Source organism: Panthera uncia, chromosome B1, assembly GCF_023721935.1.
Source record: "Panthera uncia isolate 11264 chromosome B1, Puncia_PCG_1.0, whole genome shotgun sequence".
Classification (NCBI taxonomy): domain Eukaryota; kingdom Metazoa; phylum Chordata; class Mammalia; order Carnivora; family Felidae; genus Panthera; species Panthera uncia.
In genome coordinates, this window is record NC_064811.1 from 46,027,219 (window position 1) to 46,043,434 (window position 16,216).

At 37.7% G+C, this 16,216-nt stretch overlaps 1 pseudogene; it reads right to left on the minus strand.

Annotated features, from left to right (window-relative positions):
* Positions 1 to 9,862: 9,862 nt before the first annotated feature.
* Positions 9,863 to 11,627, minus strand: LOC125922349 (transforming acidic coiled-coil-containing protein 3-like; annotated as a pseudogene).
* Between the last annotated feature and the right edge of the window lie 4,589 nt (positions 11,628 to 16,216).

A 16,216-nucleotide genomic window follows, 5' to 3' on the forward strand; every position in this document is an offset into this window, starting at 1 on the left:
CCAACAGAGTATTCATTTTGAGGAGCTCAATATCTAATGAATACACATTCTGTGTATACCTTAAAGAGCCTCAGGGAATTCACCAAGAAGAAAAAGTCTAAAAAAGTGTATGTACTACAAACATACCAAACTTGTTAGGAAAGGAAGAAATGTGAGGGAGTGACCCAGAAACTTCATATTGCTTAATGATTGTGATAAATATGTACATTTGATTGAGAAGATATAAAATAAACTGTTATAGTTGATTTTACTGTCTAATTAACTGATTAAGCATCAGGTTGCAGTGTGTTAAGAAAGTCTCAAAAAACTACATTGATGTGAATAAATTGATGTAGATCCTCATACAGCATAATGCTTTCAGGTTGAAGTTCTAGAATGTGATTTCATCTGAAATAAAGCCTGGAAGCAAAAAAAAATCATTTGATTATGGAAGTATTAGGGATGATGCCTTAATATTGAAAAAATAAAGAACACACAGAAGATCCCTGAAGTTACTTTCTCTTTTTCGCTAGTGAGTAACCAACCACTGTTTTAGTTACAACGTTAGACCAATTTCCACAGCGGACCCTGAATGTAGCACTTTCCCTTGTGTCTGTGCCACTTAACCCATACTTCAGTAATGTGTAAAAACCAGTTAACACATGATAGAATGGGAATTAAGTTTAGAGTCAGTTACCTTTCCTCAGTAATCTGTCACCTTGTTCCCCCTTTGTGTCTGTAAATCATCTTTCTCCAGTAAGTGCTTAACTCCTGGAGGACTTTCATGATTAGTCCAGCCTTCATTGAACCCTAACTGTAAACTATAGGGCATACTATTTAGCTTTAAATCATATTATGTGTCATTATTCACTACTGTTTCATGATGTATTTAACTCAACAGTGAATCGTTGTGTGTCTTATAGATATAAAATGGTATTCTTGGTATTAGATATATTAGATCTTTTTCAAACTAGATTATTGGGGCACATGGGTGGCTCAGTCAGTTAAATGTCCGACTCTTGGTTTCAACTCAGGTCATGATTTTATGGTTTCTGGGATTGAGCCCCTGTGCTAACAGCCTAATGCCTGCTTGGAATTCACTTTCTCCCTCTCTTTGCCCCTCCCCCACTCGCACGCTTGCACGCGCTCTCTCTCTCTAAAATAAATAAATAAACATTTAAGAAAACTAGATTAATCTTTCCCTTACTTCTTTGAAGAATCATGTCTTTCCAGTCTTTTGCCATTCTTAAGATGGATTAAGCAGATACATGCTAACTGAATGTTTTTTGATTAGTGCCATTTGCAATTGACCCTCAATTGCATTAGCTGTGTTAAGTAGGAGAAGTCAGTCATAACCTGGGGGAGCAATCCACTGTCTTTTTATAATTATTTTTCTTTTTGCTAGCAGATGCATGGGTTGTTTATGAATTTCAGAGCACACAGATCATGCATCCTGTTAGGTCTGCCTCACAAAGGAATGGAGAGCTTCCTGAAATCCCTATTGAGTCCCTGGTGCCACCCAACAGAAATCACCTCTTTCACTCTTGCCGCCTGAACTTTCTGTATCTATGCTTCTGCTCTGTCTCATACGACCTCTTGAAATAGGAAAGATAATTAAGGGCTTAGGTGTCAAATATCTTTCAGGAAAGTGGAAACTAAGAAATGAATCTCTGAATTACTTTTTTTTTTCAGATCTGCTTGACTACCTACTGTCTTCAGAAAGGGATCATTTTTGCTCATGAGACAGTGTCATTTTCCAAGGACCACCTAAAAAATAATGAAGATGAGTAGCCAGAGCAAACTGATACTCATTGGAAATATTAATTAGAGTGCAGATTCAAATATTCACAGCAACACTATCCATATTATCCACAGTCAGGAACTACTCAAATGTCTGTCAACAATAAATCGGATACATTGTAGGAATTCACCCAATGCAATATAATAAAGCACAACACGCACGATGCGCATGTAATTGAACAGTGTTCCAGCAGAAGAAGCCAGCCACAAAGCATTATATATTGTATGATGCACTCACAAAAAGAATACTGGTTTATCCTAAGGTTGTAGCCACTGGAACAGAACACAGAGGATGTCTGGAGTACTTGTTACCTTGTTTCTTGATCTGGGTTTCAATTACATGGACATGTAAAATCTCAGCTTGTGAAAGTCTACTGAGTCTATTAGGATGTGTATATTTTTTCTGTATTCGCATTGTTATTTAAAAAGAAGTTAAAACTAAAGAGAGGAACTAATTATAGCAACAAAGAAGATGAAAGTTCAACCAAGTGCCCTTTCTCCCATTTCAAGCGGATGATTTTCTCAGAAAAAAAAATGTAAGTGAAATCTACTGTGTTTCCTTTTACAGATTTAATTTACTAATCAAGTGATACCAGTTTATTAATTGCTTACTCCACATCAAAGAAAGCAGTAGCACACAGTTCCTGCTTTTATGAGGACAACGTTAACACACAGATTTAATGTTATATGCTATTCTTAACCTTGATAATTATCCAGAGATGATGCTGAGTAATGAACAGAATTTATGCAGATGTCCAGTGTTCAGCTGGACCTTGAAGGATGGGTAGGAATTTAATTAAAAGTTTTCGTTTATCTTTTTAAATTTTTTCTTTACGTTTATTTATTTTTTGAGAGACATAGAGAGAGCACAAGTTGGGGAGGGGCAGAGAGAGAAGGAGACACAGAATCCAAAGCAGGATCCAGACTCTGAGCTGTCAGCACAGAGCCTGATGCAGGGTTTGAACCCACAAACTGTGAGATCATGACCTGAACTGAAGTCGGATGCTCAACCTACTGAGCCACCCAGGCGCCCCTAGTGTATCTTTTTAAATGTTTATTTAATTTGAGAGAGAGAGAGAGAGAGAGAGAGAGAGAGAAAGCAGGGGAGAGGCAGAGAGAGAGGGAGGGAGAGAGAATCCCAAGCAGGCTACACACTGTCAGTGCAGAGCCCGATGCAGGACTTGAACTCATGAACCATGAGATCATGACCTGAGCCGAAATCAAGAGTCAGAGGCTTAACAGACTGAGTCACCCAGGTCCCCCTAAAATTTTTAATTTAATTGAAAATTTTAATTACTATTTTTAAATTGGAATTTAAAAATTATCTCAATTTTATGAGATAATTGTAGATTTACATGTAGTTGTAAAAATAATAGAGGCTCTGACACTTTGCCCAATTTTCACAATGGTAAAATTTTGTAAAATCGCAGAATAATATTATAGGATATCGACACTGATACATTCCAGTGATTTTATTCACAATTTCCAGTTTAACTTGGTTGTAAGGGTATGTATGTGTATGTGTAAAGTTCTATGCAATTTTGTCACTTCTATAGGCTCATGTATTCACCACCACAGTCAAGATACTGAACAGCTCAAATATCACAAGTCCTCTATTTTACTTTTTTATAACCATACCCAACTCCTCTCCTTCCCTCCTTCCCCCCCCACCCTCATCTGTTCTCTAATCCCTGGTAACCACTAATCTGTCTTCCATTTCTAAAATTTTGTCACATCTAAAATATTATATAAATGGAATTGTATTCTATGTAACTTTTTGACTTTTTTTCACTCAGGATATCATCCTGGTGATTCATCTAAGTTGGTGGATGTATCAGTAGTTTGTTCCTTTTCATTCCTGAGTAGTTTTCCCTGGTATATATGAGCCACAGTTGGTTTAACCAGTCATCTGTTGGATATCTGGGCAGATTGCAGTTTTTGGCTACTACAAGTCAAGTTGCTATAAACATTTGTGTGCAAAGATCTGGCTCAAGGAGAGCAAATGTGGTAGGTATAGATGGAAATAAAATTAGGTAGTTAAGGATATTGTTTAAAAAATAATAATAATAAAGACAGACTTAAGGGCACCTGGGTGGCTCAGGCAGTTAAGTGTCCAACTCTTGGCTTCAGCTCATGTCACAACCTCATGGTTCATGAGTTTGAGCCCTGCATGAGGCTCTACCCTGGCAACACGGAGTCTGCTTGGGATTCTCTTTCTCTCTCTGACCCCCCCTCCCACCCCTTCCCTCTCAAAATAAATAAATAAACATTTAAAAGAGAGAGACAGATTTAGGGGCTCCTGGCTGGCTCAATCAGTAGAGCACATGACTCTTGATCTCCGGGTCTTAGTTCAAGCTCCACATTGAGGGTAGAGCTTACTTAAAAGAACAGATTAAAACACAGGTGGAAGTATTTAAACCTTGTATTTGCCATAGCAAATAGAGGACCACTGTTAGTTCCTTCTCAAGTGAGAATCCTGCTGTGATAACTGTTGGCATTACCCATGTGAGTAGATGCATCGTTCTCAGCCATGACTGAACATTAGGTTCATGTGGGGAGTTTTAAGAACTCCAGTGCCTGGGTGGCACCACAGACCAGTTAAGTCAGAATCTCAGTGAATCTCACATATCCATAGTTTTCAAAATTTCCCAGGCTAAGCCAAGGTGTGGCACCACTGGACTTAATGTAGGTAGTCTGATCCTGAGGTGGCTCCTGCAGCCCGAGGGTAAAATGGAAAGGAATTTAGGCATGAGGAATGGGACAAACTGTACAGTTTGACAGGAGAAATGTCAGTGTTCAATGATAAAGAAGATATAGGGAAGAAAACAAAGAATGGATAAGAGATTCCCAATGTTCCAGACTAAATGGTGGATATGTGGAATATTTATGGGGAAATGTTTGGGAGGTCTTCAGTACTCATGATTTATTTGATTTGATGCTAATGCATTCAAGAAGAGATTTTTTTTTAAAGGCAGATGGAAATTTTCATACTCAAAATTATCCATTTCCCCCATAGAAATTGAAGTTCCATTTTTACATTAAAAACAAACTTTTATTCATCTTAGACACCGATGTTTCATTAAACGCTTCTGTTTGCAGTATCCTCAGGTGATAATATTGCTTGTCTTCTGTGATGAACAAGTTTCAAACCTGGATACTCACTGCCATAAACTGAAATGAAAACACATCTTCATAATATATGAAATTAGTTATAGCTGTGCTATGGGTCTGGCAATCAGGTATTCAAAACTTGGCAGTAGCAAAGAAGAGCCAAGTGGCTTTCATAATGTATTTTTAAATGAAAGTCGTAAAGAAAACTCCATTTCATTAAGTGCTTGAAGAGAGCTTCTTGGAAATGTGTTCAGTTACAGAAGCCCGGTTCCCAAGTGAGTCCTGTCACTCCACAGTAGGTGAGTTTATTTTCCACAGTGGCTGAGCTTGGTGCTGTTGAGTTGTTTTCCTTGTCACCTTAGGCAAGCTTAATGGCTAATGGGATCGCTAATAGGATATACAGTCAGTTATGGAGTTCTAAACTAGCTTGGATTAGCTATGACTAAAATCAATTATCACAGTCCACTGGTCCACAGAAATCAGGGGGTCCTCTCATTTATGTTCCTAGTGAACAGCTGTACTCCGTCCCCAAGAGGAGAAAAATATTACCAGCAAAATTGATGCTAATTAGCACCCACGTTGGCAGTCAGAATAGAGACACTGAGAAGAAAATTTGCAAAATGAGGCTGGTTAGGGGCACTAAAAATTTGTGTCACTAAAATTAGCCAAGTATAATAAATGACTTTCCAGGGATTTTCTGAAAACCCATATTCTTCACTTAATCAATACATTAAAGAGCTATTTTGAGTGATGTGATATAGGTTGTCCATTATGTTATTTATTCAATTATTTTTACTTCAAAATATCCAATATGAGCAAATTTTTATGCAATCACCAAATGTTACTGGCTTGCTGTATATGTCTGCTGTGACAATTTCTTTAGTAGATTAGCATTGGCAAGCATCAGTCTGTCAACAAAAAATTGGTCTTTTGCTCAGCAAAGTAGATAACAATTCCGTTGGTTGTCCCTTGATAGTCTACCTTTAGACATTCATTTATTTAGCTTAACACTTTGAGATAAAAAGAATTCAGTAGGAACAACATACCTTTTCAATTATTTACAACTCCACATGAATGAAAGATCATTACCTGAGTGTACATTGAAGAGAAAAAGGTTGGAAGAATATAAGAATCAAAAAAGAGGCTCAAAAAATACAAAACATTTGCAAAAGGGCATTTCCATGCTTACTGCATAGTATAGATGCCAGTTGAGTTTAATTAGTACTTTTACATTATTTCTTATGGCATCATTTTCCAAGATGAAATATTACTTGTAGTGAAAAGATTGTGTTTTATTCCAACTGAATCGATATGAAGGTGGACAGTTTCATTGAAAACTGATTTTATTTTGGAAAAGTCATACAATTTAGCTTCTGCAATTTATAACTGACATGCTAGGAAGGACTGACGTCTAAATTCAATCAAATATCTGTGTTATCATTTTTCTTTGAAGGTGGAATTGGCAGTGGAGTAATAGTGGATTAGGCAGCTGGTGTGACAGCCAGCATTTCATGGAATCATTGATTGTGGTGATGTCCTTTATTGACATGCCTATGCTTTCCTATTAAACGGTGGTGTAAAGGGTAAGATGCTGGCAGGGATTAAGAAGTGGTTTAAACCGGCTGATTAAACTTTCCTGATAACTCTACTAGCACACATTCAATCACAATTTTTATACACAATAGGTTTACTCTTAATCTGGCCAACAGGCTTTTAAAAAATTCTCTTCCTTCTCCATGAATGAGTTCTGTGCCCTTCATAAACATTCTTCACACCCCTGCAGAAAATAAGACACAACGTAAGACCAAAAAAAATCTACTTCTGATAATATCACATCCATTAGGGAAGACCATGATAATAGTTTTATAATTGTAGAAGACTTCAGAGTTTATAAGCTAGTTTTATAAATGTCTTGGGAAGTAATAAAAATAGATATCTAGAAACTAAATTTGGGTCTCTAGCAAAGTATGGGCCTGGAATCAGAACATTGGCTTTTCTGACTGATAATGGTGACCAAAGGCTAGTGCCTGTTTTATATTTGAGTTTCATAAGTGCCTGTAGATATACAATTGTGTTTAACATAGGCACATTTATACCAAAACCAAATAAAGACACCACTGAAAAAGAAAACTACAGGCCAATACCCCTGATGAAGATAGATGCAAAAATTGTAAATAAAATACTAGCAAATAGAATTCAACAATACTTTAAAAAAAATCACTTAGCACGATCAAGTGGGATTTATTCCTGGGCTGTGAGAGTGGTTTAATATTAACAAATCAATCAATGTAATACATCATATCAATAAGAGGAAGGATAAAAACCATATGATCATTTTCAAAAGACACAGAAAAAGCATTTGACAAAGTACAATATCCATTCGTGATAGAAAACCTCAACAAAGTAGGTTTAGAGGGAACATACCTCAACATAATAAAGACCATCTAAGAAAAATCCATAGCTAACATCATCCTTAATGGGAAAAAACTCAGAGCTTTTCCCCTAAGGTCAGGAACAAGACAAGGATATCCACTCTCACCACTTTAGTCAACTGGAATAGTACTAGAAGTCCTAGCCATATTAATCTAACAATAGAAAGAAATAAAAGGCATCCAAATCATTGAGGAAGAAGTAAAACTTTCACCATTTGCTGATAACATGATAGTATGAAAAAAAAAAAAAAAGAGGGGAGCCTGGGTGGCTCAGTCGGTTAAACATCTGACTCTTGATTTCAGCTCAGGTCTTGATCTCATGGTTTGTGAATTCGAGCCCCACGTCAGGCTCTGCGATGACAGTGCAAAGCCAGCTTGGGGTTCTCTCTCTTTGCCCTTCCCCTGCTCTCTCTCACTCTCTCTCTCTAATAAGTAGATAAATAAACTTAAATAAAAAAGAAAACCTGAAAGACACTACCCACAAACTTCTAGAACTGATAAACAAATTCAGTAAAGTCACAGGATACAAAATTAATGTACAGAAATCTGTCGCATTTCTATACACCAATAATGAAACAGCAGAAAGAGAAGTTAAAAAAAAAATAATCCCATTTACAACTACACCCAGAAAAATAAGATACCTGGGAATAAACTTAACCAAAGAGAAGAAAGACCTGTACTGAAAACTATAAAAACACTGATGAGGGAAATTAAAGATGACACAAAGAAATGGAAAGATATTTCATGCTCATAGACTGAGAACAAATATTATTAAAATGTCTATACTGCCCAAAGCATTCTACACATTTAATGCAATCACTATCAAAATACAGCCAGCATTTTTTTCACAGAACTAAAACAATCCTAAAAGTTGTACAGAATGACAAAAACCAAAGCAAACTTGAAAAAAAAAAAAGCAAAGCTGGAGGCATCAAAATATTGACTTCAAGTTATATTTAAAGCTGTAGTAATCAAAATAATATGGTACTGGCACAAAAATAAACACAGAGATCAATGGAACGGAATACAAAATCCAGAAATAAATCTGCAATTATATGGCCAATTACTCTCTGACAAAAGAGGCAAGAAAATACAATAGGAAAAAGACAGTCTCTTAAACAAACGGAGTTGGGAAAACTGGACAGCAGCATGCAAAAGAATGAAACTGGACCATTTTCTTACACCATCACAAATATAAATTCAAAATGGATTAAAGACCTACATGTGAGATCTGAAACCATAAAAATCTTAGAAGAGAATGCAGGCAGTAACTTTTTTAACATCAACCATGACAACGTCTTTCTAGATACATCTCCTGAGGTAAGGGAAATAAAGGCAAAAATAAACTATGGGGACTGCATCAAAATAAAAAGTTTCTGCCCAAAGAAGGAAACAATAAATGAAGCTAAAAGTCAATCTACTGAATGGGAGAAGATATTTGCAAATTACATGTCCAGTAAAGGGTCAGTATTCAAAATCTATAAAGAACTTAGAAAACTCAACACCCAAACCAAAAAATTAGATTAAAAAATGGGCAGAAAACATGAACAGACATTTCTCCACAGAAAACATATAGATGGCCAACAGACATATGAAAAGATGTTCATCATCACTCATGATTGGGGAAATTAAAATCAAAACTATAATGAGATATCACTTCAAACCTGTCTGAATACTAAAATAAAATACAGAAGAAACAATAGGTATTGGCAAGGATGTGGACAAAAAGGAATCCTCGTGCATGGTTGGTGAGAATGCAAACTTGTGCAGCCACAGTGGTAAACAGTATGGAGGTTCCTCCCCAGCCCCCAAGTGACTGTGTCTGTGTCTGTCTGTCTGACTGTGTGTCTGTGGAAGGTTTCATGTTCTTTCTGGAGTTTCCTCCCCAGCCCCCAAGTGACTGTGTCTGTGTCTGTCTGTCTGACTGTGTGTCTGTGGAAGGTTTCATGTTCTTTCTTTTCTCTTAACCTCACCTCAGTTCTAAACCTGATTGCATTAACAAGAAGACTAATAAAGTTTCCTTCAGTTTGCGTGTTGAAAAGTTTATATATATATATATATGTATATATGTATATATATACATATATATATATATATATATATATGGTATATGATATGGTATGGTATGATAGATAGATAGATAAAAAAGTTAAAAAAGAACTACCTTATGACCTAGTAATTGCACAATCACACTACTTGGTATTTACCCAAATAATACAAGAACACTAATTCAAAGAGATACCTGCACCCCTATGTTATGGTTATAGCAACATTATTACAATAGCCAAATTATGGAAACAGCCTTTGTCCATCAATAGATGAATAGATAAAGAAAACGAAGTGATATTTATCTACTATATAATAGAAGATATATAGACATGCAAACTGAAGGGAAACTTTATTTAGTCTTCTTGTTAATACAATCACGTTTAGAACTGAGGTGAGGTTAAGAGAAAAGAAATAACATGAAACCTTCCACAGACACACAATCAGACAGACACAGACACAGGCACTTGGGGGCTGGGGAAGGGGCTTCCACATCAGACCTTTCCCATCTTGGAGATGAAATCATCACAGATTCAAGTAGTTCCTCCTTTTCCTTAGTCTTTTGCTCAATGTCTTCTCCAGTGAGTGGATGTGCATCTGTTCCTTTCTGAGGCTTACCTGGAAGGCCAAGGCCTCGACTTGGGCCTTGCTGCACGCCTGAGTGATCTCGTCCTTTGCGAGCTGGAGTTTCTCCTCTGCGTGGGACTTCAGAGCCTGGTACCTCTGGCCTTCGTTTTCAATTCTGCTATGTAATCTTTGAGACACTTCTTCAGTGATTCTCCATTCCTGGGATACCCCTTGATCATCTCCTTCTGTTTCTCAAACCCCTTGAAGAGGTCAGAGGAAGACTTTTCCATGGAGCTCAGGTCTGCAGTGAGTTGGTCTTTTTCCTTCAGAATCATCTGGATCTCAGCTTTTGCAAGTTCCCTCTGTTTCTGAGCCTCCTCCATCGCCTGGTACACAATTCCTTCAAACCTGCCCATCATCTTTCCTATCTTCGGATTCTTTGCATGGAATGCCTCACACTGACTCCTTAGCAACATGTTCTCCTCTCGCATGATTTCCACTGCTCTACCCACATCCTTCTAGCTATACTGTAGCAAGTCCATGATGGACTCCACGGGCAGCAGTGGACCCCTAGATCCAATGACATATCGAGGGGTGTCCAGCACGGGAGTACCTAGGGCTCCTGGGAAGTCAGGTACCCTTAGCTTCCCCTCAGGAGGGCTTACCCAGGAAGGCACAGCCATGTTCTGTGCAATTTTGGTCCCTGGAGCCACAGGCACCGGTGTGAGGACTATCCTTCAGGAGTGGGTCAAACTTGAGTTACAAGGACTCTTTTCTTGGGTCTGACTTCTTAAATGAGGAACTCCCAAACTGCTCCAGATAATCCACATTGGCTCCTGAGCCTCAGCTGGGTTTCTGAAGTGCTCCTCAACCAGGTCTGCGGCAGGCTCCAGTTCACGCCTAGGAGTAGGGGACACTGATGTACTGGCACAGTTGGCAGCTTCTTCCTCACCCACTGTGCCCAGGGTCCCTGAGGCAGTGTGCATCCCAGGTGTGTCATCTACCCAGGCTGAAGGCACCTTATGGCTTGGAGGGAAGTGCCCCGTGGCCTCCAGACCAGCATGCAGATGCCTGGCCACAGGCCCTGCTGGCCTATTCTGGGGGCTGGGCCTCTCCTCCACTTTCAAATGACTTAAAGTTCAGGTCATCCAGCTTGTTTCAGTCCAGGTTGTAAGACCCCTGGAGAAGGGGAATGGGCCCCACACCCACCTCCTCAGGTGCATTTTCCTGCCTTGCCTCTGGTATCCTAGAAGGAGGCTTAAGGCCACGTCTTTTCCTCAGTTTCCTTGTGGGGGCAAACTTTTGCTGATGACATTGTCAGAGAAATCAATTTCTAGCCCTATGGGCCGGCTCCTCCAAGAGGTGGCCCTTTGTCCATCAGCTTCTTCCTTCTGAGGACTTGGGGATGTGGCCCCTCCAGGCTTCAGAGGGCTGGTCAGGATAATGTTCCCAGAACCAGAAGTGTCTTCAGGGCTGGCCGGCCTCACCAGGCATGTCTATGAGGGACCCTTCTTCACATACTCCTTTGGGGTGAGTACCAGGGAGCAAAGTAGCCATGCCTGAGGAAGCAGTGAGCAGGTTTGAGCTTTCTCTGGCAGCTCTGTGAGTGTCTTCTGTTCTGTCTTGAGGAGGCAGCTGGGAAGGGTCTTCTAGGATTTCAGAGGTGGATATAAAACTTTTCTCTAATTCCATTATATATATATATATATACACATATATATATGTATATATATATATATATATATACATATATATATGGAATATTATTCAGACATAAAAAAGAATGAAATATGGCCATTCCCAATGACAAAGATGAAGTTAGAAAGCATAATGATAAGTGAAATAAGTCATAGAAAGACATCTGCCATATGATTTCACTCATATGTGGAATTTAAGAAACAATACACACAAAGGGAAAATGAGAGAGAAAAATCAAGAAACCGACTCTTTTTTTTTAAGTTTATTTATTTTGAGAGAGAGAGAGCATGAGTGGGGGGGGGGTGGCAGAGAGAATGAGAGAGACAGAGAGAGACAGAGAGAGAGAGAGAGAGAGAATACCAAGCAGGCTCTATGGTCAGCAAGGAGCCTGACTCACGGCTCAACTGTGAGATCATGACTTGAGCTAAAACCAAGAGTCTGATGCTTAACTGACTGAGCCACCCAGGCGCACCCCTGTAGATTCTTAATTATAAAGAGCAAACTGATGGTTACCAGAGGGGACGGGGGTGAATGGATGGGTTAGAGAGGTAATGGGGATTAAGGAGTGTACTTATCATGAGGAGCACTGGGTGATGTATGGAAGTGTTGCTTCCGTATCGTATAGCTGAAACTAATAGAACACTGTCTGTTAACTGACTGGAATTAAAATAAAAGCTTAAAAAAAAAGCATAGGAACATTTAATTTGGCTCCTGGTGTAAACAAATAAATGAATAAATAAAAATAAATAAACAGAAAGAGCTATAACGATTTATACCCTAAATTCCATATAGGGTATATATAGTATCCGTAGTACCCTGGCTGCCATTCTATCTAATGAGCTTCTGCCCAAATAAATCTAAGAGGGCAGGCATAGATCTGCTCTTCCCTCAGTCAGTCTCAATTCCCATGTGCTTCTCATCATCTGAGAACCTCACTATCCTGAGTAATAAAGATACTTATTTTTCATACTGTTTGACTCTCAGATCTAAGGCATTCTGGTGTTCAACTGAAGAGACAATAACAGAAAAAAACTCCCTGTGTAGACTTATTAGAGAATTTGTATCTCTTTCTAAGATGATATTGACTATACATTTTTTGTTTTTGGTTTTGACACCAGTTGCTGAATTTAGATCCTAAAACTTCTAATATTAGCCTGATTCTGGGGTGACTTTCTTATCTCTTGGTTTTTATTATTTAAAGCATTTTTTGTTTGGTAATATAGAAGCATGTGATTTTATCCAGGCATGTCACTACCTGGCAAAGGGTAGATTCTAAATAAATTATTGCTTAGGATAAATGCTAAATGCATACGTATAAGTTAGCTAGGGCATTTCCTAACACTGGAATTTAGGGTCTGAGCTGCGTCATAGTGATGATAACAAAGGAAGAAAAGGGGGCCGTGTCAGCAGATAAAGGAATTTTGAGCCATTATTTCTGAAAGTCATAGCAGGAAATCTTCAAAGTGACATATATGGAGACTGATCATCAAGGAAAGACCTGTAACAGTAGGGATGGAAAAGATAAACTGAAAGGTAGAAGGTCAGCAAAAATGAATTAGGAAATGTCAGGGTACAACCAGGTCTTTAGAAAGAACAGAAGAAGCAAAGAGATAAAAGAAGGAGACAAAGAGAGACAGGATTTTCAGTTTGGGTAGATATTGACCAAGAGGGGATATGAATAAAGGTCTTAAGATGTTGATGGAAATATGGATGTATTGTTTATTTATTTTATTTTATTTTATTTTATTCTATTTCATTTTGATTGAAGTACAGTTGAAATGGAAAAGTAAATATGAATGTGTTTTCCAAATTTTTTTCAGTAGCAACACATGAAATTATACATGATTACTTACACTTGAATTACATCTCCACAAAACAGAATACTTATGGGATTCAAAAGACCAAATGATTATTTTAGAGTAAGTGGGGTGGCTTTAGACTAATTAAATGAAGTAAATCAGATTCTGAAAGACGCTATTGGTAAAATGAAAATTTATTCTTCAAGAAGTAGTTGAGAAGTGAAAGTGTATGTAACTGCATGTATTTGAGGCTGTGCCAACGTCTTACAAGCTTGAGCTTTAGGCAAGTTACTGAACTCCTCTAAATGTCACTTTGCAGTCTACAAATAAATATATTTATTTTTGTTTTGTAATTTTGCAGTGAAGGATAGATGAAGTAATAATTCTAAACTCCAGCTCAGCACCTGACCCATACGCACTGCTCTAAATATGATGCAGCGGCCACAGTGATGGTATCACCGTGGCCCCGAAATAGTTCCTGAACATGAACTAAATTCTAATTCTAAATTCTAATTCTAATTCCATTCCTGCACTAAGGTCTCTTCTAGTTAGGGAATTTCTGTCACATTGACCTATACTCCCCTAGCCCAAGGTCTTTTTTGAGAACTTTTGCATACATAGGATGATATATGTGATAGCTCTCCCTTTAATTTTATTAGCATTGATCTTGACTATTTTCTTAATGTTGTCTGGCTGTACTAGCAAGTTTCTCTCACCCACCCACCCTCAGCTCTTTGTCTCCTTTTTTTTTTTTCTGGAGACTTATTACTCATCTTCCCCTTTCTCATACTCCACCATTTCTCTGTCATCCTACTCTCAGCTCTTGAAATTGCTCCTTGCTTAACTGAAGAATTTAAAGCAAATAATAATAATAATTAAAATACCCACAGATTCCCACATTCACATTTATTTTTCTATTCTCATCTATATCCATGAATGTGGTGTAGTAGTGAATGAACTCTTGCTCCAATCTCAAGCTAATCCTTCAATCTGAGCTTGATTTCTTGTTCCAGGTCAACTCTCCAGCAGTTCTCTCCTCTAGCATCTAACATCACAATTTCTTTCCTCTCTTCTGGATCAATCCTATTAGCAGACAAACATGCTCTTGTTTTTCCCATATTACAAAAGTGATATTGATTCTCATTCTTCTTTTAGTTGTTTCTTCATGTTCAAGCTCATGTTTGTAGCAAAATTCTTTACAAGAGTTGCCTGTATTTACTGCCCTAAATTTTTCTTCTCTTAACCTCTTTTAAACTTACCCAAGTTAGTTTTCTGTCTCCTTTTAAAACCAGTTATTTTCAATTGGAGCAGTGATCTCCATGTTAATAAAGTCATTTCTTGGTCCTTGTCTTAATAGAAGATGGCAGCCAATGACATATTGGTTGGTCACTCTCCCTTTTTTTCTTTCTCTGGATTTTAGGTTGGAAAACTTCCTCAGAGATTGCTCCTTCCCTGCTTCCTTTTCTGGTTTTCCTTCCCTGATCCTTTAACGTCAGAGTGGTCCAGGTCTCTCTTTTGTCTACTCATCTTCTGATTTATGCTCACTTCTCTGTTAATTTCATCCACTCTAATGGCTATCCATATTGTGTACTTGTCTCAAACATTTATCTCCATGGTGCACCACTCTCCTGAGCTGCAGACAAATATCCATCCCCCTACTTTGACAACTCCACTTAGATGTCTGAAAGATCTTTCAAACCCAGCATGTCTAATATTAAATTAAATCCTTCCTCCACCATTCAAAACTCTGCTTCTCTCACAAACTTTTTAAATCACTATTGCTGATAGTTCCATCTTTCCAGAATAATTCTATGGCCTCTTCTTTTATACTTGGTAATGACTAAAGTTCATATGATGTTTTAGAAGCTCTGTTTGATCTGGCCTCTCCTATCCTAAATTCTCTTCTACTACTCTTGCTTACTGACTCTGCTCCTAACAAACTGACCTCATTGTAAACCTCTCACAGAGAGCCTTCACACTCTCCCTTCCTGGGATTGCTTTCTACCATTCCATCCTTCTCATCTCCTATAAAGTCATGGTTCACATGTCACTTTCTCAGTGAAGACTGCTTTGACCATCTTATTTGTAATTGTGCCATCCCATCTCCAACATTCCACATCCCTCTCATTCTGCACCTTTTTATTTTATATTCTAGAAACTACCACTTTGTAATATATCCATGGAAATTTATTTATTACACCTACTACTTTTTATTTCTGTGTCCTTCAACTAGGACGTGAGCTCCATAAGACATGGATGACTTTCCTTTTTGTTCTCAGATACCTAGAAGAGTGCTCAAAACACATGGTAGATGTTCAATAAAAAATTGTTGAGCAAATGAATAAAGTAGTGGCTCAGACAGACTTTTCTTATGTTATTAAAAAGTAAATAATGGTAGAGCAGAAAACAATTATAAACTGACTATGCATCTCTTTGCATTGAAGAGCTGAAGATGTTTTGAGATTGTATAGAAAGAAATCAGTACAAATTTCTATTTTCTCATGGAATCTAATATTTATAAAATATAACTTCTGGAAGCATTACACATTTATTAACATGCATTTTGCCTCAAAAATTTTTTATTTCATAACTTAATATATACCAATAAATATTTACTCTTGAAGCCCCTTTATGGACTTAAAGAATTTCATTTGGATTAATTTTTAATTCCAAAGCTACTATTGTCTCAAAACAGGAAACCCTAATTCTAATTCTACATACATACATACATAATATATACATACATGCAATCTAAAACTAAATATCAGAACATTAGAAACTAGT